Source organism: Strix aluco, chromosome W, assembly GCF_031877795.1.
Source record: "Strix aluco isolate bStrAlu1 chromosome W, bStrAlu1.hap1, whole genome shotgun sequence".
Lineage (NCBI taxonomy): Eukaryota > Metazoa > Chordata > Aves > Strigiformes > Strigidae > Strix > Strix aluco.
The window spans coordinates 44,841,150-44,847,626 of NC_133970.1; positions in this window are offsets into that span (position 1 = coordinate 44,841,150).

Genomic DNA, 6,477 nt, shown 5'->3' on the forward strand with positions numbered 1-6,477 from the left:
CTGAGAACACAGTGCTCTTCTCCATCAGGTATCATTCTCTGAATATGTGTCCATTTGGAGAATTTGGATGTTGCTGAACTAGATCTGAAGGAAATGACTCGGTAGAACTTGTATTAGGAATGAGGATGAGAGATGGTCATTGTTATCCTGTCTGAGAACTTGAACATCTTATTTTGACAAATTTATCTGTGAAAAATGTGATGCACTTCGGGGGGGGGGGGGGGGGAATTGCCTTTTACTTAATCAGATTGTCCACCTGTATTTTTATCAAGTTGTGCAGATAATGCTGTATTTGAATTGCCACTGTTCATCTACACTCGAAACATGAATCATATTTTTGAGTACCTTGAGTGTATAGAGTGTAACTGTTTGTTCTATAATAGCTTTATGATCCTAATGATAAGTTTAAAAAAATTAAAAGAAGTTTGCTCTTCCATGTTACAATCACAAATTTTAAAAGTGGAAAGTATTAAAAATTATGAGGAAAAATCCTGACTTGTAGTTAATTTTAACTTTCAGTGCTTTGGAGAAACTTATTTAAAACATTTTACCTTTTAACCAAATTTTAGATTGTGTATAAAGTTATATATGATACTATAATATATGGAAAACATTTAACCAGAAAGCAGTTTGCTTGTATTACTGAGGTTATGAAGATGAAAACTTGAATGCCACTTTAGATTATATATTAAAAAGCTCATTTTGTGCTAGCATATCAGAGGCATGTTAAAAGATGTTCCTGTGTTATTGATTTACCAATAAGTAGAAGAAATTGTGTTTGATTTAATAGAAATATAAAATCATAAGAAATATTTAGTAAAATTTTTTGTTTGTTGTGGTTTGTGTTGGCAACCGATTGCTGCTTTAGAGTCACCTATACAGTCCCATACCAAGGCCAAAGAGATTGGTCATAATCATTTAGTAGAAACGTTTGGAACCTAGGTAACCAAATACAAACTGATCTGTAAGTTGATTTATAATATATAGATAGGACCAGGAGATTACAAGTAGTTGTCAAAGTCTAGGATTAATAGAAACTTGGGGAAACAACCGTAACAGCTTACAAGTACTTGCCAAGGAAACTGTGTTTGTGTATGAAGCTGTGTCCTTGGGAATTGTGTTTGTGTATGAAACTGTGTCCTTGGGAATTGTATATGAAAAGTTCTATATAAGATGAGTGATTTTAGTGCTTGGCGCGCGTTGTTGGTGAGAACACTCCCCTGCGCGCCCGGCCGTCAATAAAGAAGTGTCTGCTTATCTGCATCAAATTGGTGTTGATAAGTTCTTTATTCCGGATTTTCGGTAACAGTTTCTGGCGACCCAGGTGGGACCTCGCTGAGAGAGACCGGAGGAATCGGGGACCTGATCGGTTCCAGCCGGCACCGAGGATTTCTCGGGGATACCCATCAATCCCCGATCCGTAAGGCTCCTCGCGACGTTCCCTGGATTTTGGTAAGACACTTCTTTTTGTATTAGGAGTGGGTTAGAGTCCCACCCTTGGAGAGTGGGTTAGAGTCCCACTTAGGAGTGGGTTAGAGTCCCACCCTTGGAAAGTGGGTTAGAGTCCCACTCAGGAGTGGGTCAGAGTCCCACCCTTGGAAAGTGGGTTAGAGTCCCACACAGTGGGTTAGAGTCCCACTGTATAAGCCTGCCTGTCAGACGCGGCGAAAGCTGCGCAGGGTTGGGCTAGAGGATCCTCGTGTATTGGAAGCCTAGGCGTCTGCCCGTAAGACATAAGCGAAAGCTATTGCAGGGTTGGACAATTGTGGATTGGGAAACAAGAGAACCTATATGCTATAGCGTTCTCAAAGGAAGTGTCTCTAACAAGAAGTTAGAAGTTTTACATGTGTTATGTTGTAAAACTGTTTTGGAGAGTATTGTATAAGAATTTAAGAATTGTATAATATTGTGTTATATACCTTTGTATATAGTAACAGTTGTGGAAAGGTGTGAGTGTGCTTGTAAGTGTGAGACGTGCAATTGAGCACGAAGCGAGTGCGGAGCTCGGATCCGTGTTTCTGTTACTCTGCGAGGGGTGCAGCCGGAGAAGAACAAAGCGACAGATTTGAGTGATTGATTGTGTATTGTACTGCAAAGTGATTTATTATGGCATCTAAGCTGACTCATTTGTTTAAAAGTAAAAGTATGGGTAATCTGACTGCAAATGACAAAGTTCCGAAAACTTCTCCGTTAGGATGTTTGTTAGCACATTGGGGAGATTTGCATGATGATTTGCGAAAGAGTCAGATAATTGAATATTGCAATCAGTGGTGGCCTCTGTATATTTTGGAAGATCAGGAAAAATGGCCTGTGAATGGGACACTGAATTATAACACCATTCTGCAGTTAATGCTGTTCTGTAGGAGGGAAGGGAAATGGAGTGAAGTGCCATATGTTGATTTATTTTTCTATTTAAGACAGAGGAAAGATTGGCAGAAAGAATGTAAGTTGATTAGTAGGGATAATTTAGTAATGGCTATGACTTCTGACGATAAAAATGTGAAAAGTGTTGTTCAACATGTGAGTTGGGAAAAGATTGTTTAAAGAAAAGAATTGCTTTTATTGAAAAGGATGAAGGGCCAGAATTAGATATATCCCCTCCATGGAGAGAAAGGCATCGGGGGCGAGAATATAGGGAACAGGTAGAGGAACCAGAGAGTAGTGGAAGAGAGGATGTGGAGGAAGGGCCGTCTGAGATTGTAATTCATACTCCTGTCTCCCGAAGAACTCGGCAGCAGGTGCAAACAATGGCTCCTCTTCGGCAGGGCGTTGGTAATGATGGGCCAGTGGATGTGAAAGTGCCTTTTTCAGTTACGGATTTGATGGCTTAGAAGCAGGCAGCAGGGATATATAGATAGAAGATCCTGAAAGAGTAGGCAGAGTGGTAGATACTATAATCAGAACGCAGAATCCGGATTGGAGTGATTTACAGGTGATCTTGGATAATTTACTGGATGATCCAGAAAAGCAGATGGTATTAAAGGCTGGCAAAGCACAGGTAGAAGTGGCTGTATTGAGTGGGACAACAGGTGGAACAGTAGAGCAGAATTTTCCATCTGGGGATCCGCAGTGGGATCCAAATAATGTAGAGCACAGAGAAAGACTGCATCGATACCAGAAATGGATTTTGCATGGAGTTAAACATGCCATGCCTAAGTCTCTGAATTGGTCTAAATTATATGAGGTGAGACAAGATAAGAATGAATCTCCCTCAGCGTTTCTGGAGAGATTGAAGGAAGCTGCCTGAAAATATACTGATTTAAGAGTAGAAACGGAGGCGGCTCAGATACAATCGGCTTTGATTTTTATGGGACAATCGGCACCAGATATAAGAAAGAAACTCCAGAAACTTGAAGGAGAGGATTCAAGGAGTTTGAATAAAATGCTAGAAGCAGCATGGAAAGTATATAACAACAGGGAAAAAGAGGAAAAGGAAGACCAGAGAAAGTAGATTGTTAACTGTAATGACAGAGACAGCAGGCAGAGGAAGGGGCAGAGGAAGAGGATGAGGAATTGGTGGAAGGGGAGGATTTATGAATTATGGTAATCAAAACTTTAATACCCCCTTAGGAGTGAATCAGTGTGCCTTTTGTAAACAAGAAGGACATTGGAAGAGAGACTGCCCAAGAAACGGGAATGCTCAGCAAGAAATAGCCAAATTGATGGTTTTAGATGACTGAAGGGGACCGGAGGGGAACCCAGCTGAGCCTCTGGTTGTAATTAAGCTGGGAGATAAAGAAGTTGAATTTTTAGTGGATACGGGAGCAACATTTTCGGTATTGAATACTTGTAAAGGAAAAATTGGAACAAAACCAGCAAACATAATAGGAGCAACAGGGAAGGAGGAAAATAGGCCATTCCTGCAACCCCTGGATTTAAAATTTGGAAATAAAATAATTACACATGAATTTTTGTATGTACCAGAATGTCCGATACCCTTGTTAGGAAGGGATTTGTTATCCAAATTAAATGCACAGATTGTTTTTGAAGAAGGAGAACTTTTCTTGAAAATACCTGAATCAAAAACAGGAGAAATCCTGATGATACAGGAAAAAGTGAAAGAGCAGGAAATTCCACCAGAGGTGGATTCTGCAGTGATTCCTACAGTATGGGAAACAGGTATTCCTGGCAAATCAAAATTGGCAGAGCCTGTGAAAATAGATTTAAAAGAAGGTGCAGGGACAGTAAAAATTAAGCAATATCCAATCAAACCAGAAGTCAGACAGGAGCTGAAGAAATTGATTGATAAATTTTTGGAGTACAAAATTTTAGAAGAATGTGAATCTGAGTATAATACTCCTATTTTACCAGTTAGAAAACCCTCAGGTGAATATAGATTGGTGCGAGACTTGAGAGCAGTAAATCAAATAGTCAAGGACATATATCCTGTGGTGGCAAATCCTTATACATTGTTAACAGCGTTAAAGGAGACTCATCAGTGGTTTACAGTGCTTGATTTAAAAGATGCTTTCTTTGGTATACCTTTGGAAAAGGAAAGCAGAAAATTGTTTGCTTTTGAGTGGGAAAATCCACAAACAGGACGAAAAATGCAGTTGACATGGACAAGACTACCCCAAGGATTTAAAAATAGCCCAACGATTTTTGGAAATCAGCTGGCAAAAGAGCTTGAAATCTGGAAACGGGATAAACCAAGGCCTGGACATTTACTTTTACAATATGTGGATGACATACTGATTGCCACAGAAGAAAGATTTACCTGCATACAGGTAACAACAGACCTTTTAAATTTTCTGGGACTGAATGGGTACAAGGTATCTCGGAAGAAAGCCCAAATAGCCTGCCAGACTGTGATTTATCTGGGCTTTGAAATTTCAAAAGGGCAGCGACAATTAGGAAAAGATCGCAAAGAAACTATTTGTAGTATACCTGAGCCGAAAAATATTCATGAACTCAGAGCGTTCTTGGGAATGGCAGGGTGGTGTCGCCTTTGGATCATGAACTACGGTCTGATAGCTAAGCCGTTGTATGAGCCCAGGAAAACTTTCCTTTCGTATGGGGCCCACAACAGCAAAAGGCTTTTATGGAATTAAAACGCGCCTTAATGTCTGCACCTGCTTTAGGACTTCCGGATTTAACCAAAGATTTTCAGTTGTTTGTCCATGAGAAACAACGTCTGGCGTTGGGTGTGCTGACTCAGCGGATAGGAAGCTGGAAACGACCGGTCGGATACTTTTCCAAACAACTGGACACAGTGAGTAAAGGGTGGCCAAACTGCCTTCGAGCAGTGGCTGCAACAGTGATGCTCATACAAGAAGCTCGGAAATTGACTTTGGGAAGAACAATAACGGTCCATGTCCCACACATGGTGATAACTGTTTTAGAACAAAAGGGGGGACATTGGCTGTCTCCGAGCCGAATGATGAAGTACCAGGTAATACTGACTGAACAAGATGATGTGATTCTAAAAACAACTAACCTGGTAAATCCTGCAGTATTTTTAAGTTCCACACAGGAAGAAGGACAACTGGAGCATGACTGCTTGGCTACCATTGAGTACGTTTATTCCAGTCGAGACGATTTGAAGGACGTACCATTGGAGCGACCAGACTGGGAACTGTATACAGATGGCAGCAGCTTTATGGAGCAAGGGGTCCGATACGCTGGATATGCGGTAACAACAGACACCACAGTTAGAGAAGCAAAGGCATTGACGGGTACCACATCAGCTCAGAAAGCAGAACTTATTGCTTTAATTCGAGCCTTAGAACTAAGTGAAAGGAAGAAAGTAAATATTTGGACAGACTCAAAGTATGCTTTTGGGGTAGTACATGTCCATGGAGCTTTGTGGAAAGAAAGAGGATTATTGTCCTCCCAGGGATCAAATAATAAACATCAAAATGAAATTTTGCAATTATTACAAGCAGTTCAAAAACCAGATCAAGTAGCAATCATGCACTGTAAAGCACATCAAATTGGGAACACAAAAGAAATTGTTGGAAATAATTTGGCTGACCGAATGGCAAAGAAAATAGCAAAGGAACGAGCATTCCAAATGGCATTAATTCCCTCCAAGACAGTAACCCTTCCTAGAGAAAAGCCAAAATACTCGGTGGAAGATGAGAAACTAGGTCAATTTCTGAATGCCAAGAAAAATTTAGCTGGATGGTGGATAACTCCTCATGGACGAGTAGTAGTTCCACCTTTATTAATGAGAGAAATAATGCAAACCAAACATCAAGAATGTCATTGGGGAGCAGAGGCTCTAGTAACATCTTTACAAAAACAAGTTATATCAGTGAAGATGATGGACATGGCTAAATTAATAACTGCAAAATGAGAAGTATGTTTGAAAAATAATCCAGTGATCAAGAGAAGAGTTCAAATGGGTAGGTTAAAATCTGGTACGGAACCTGGAGATTATTGGCAAGTAGATTTTTCAGAATTACCTAGACAAAATGGGTATCGATACATCCTGGTGGGGGTTGATACTTTTACAGGATGGCCAGAAGCTTTTCC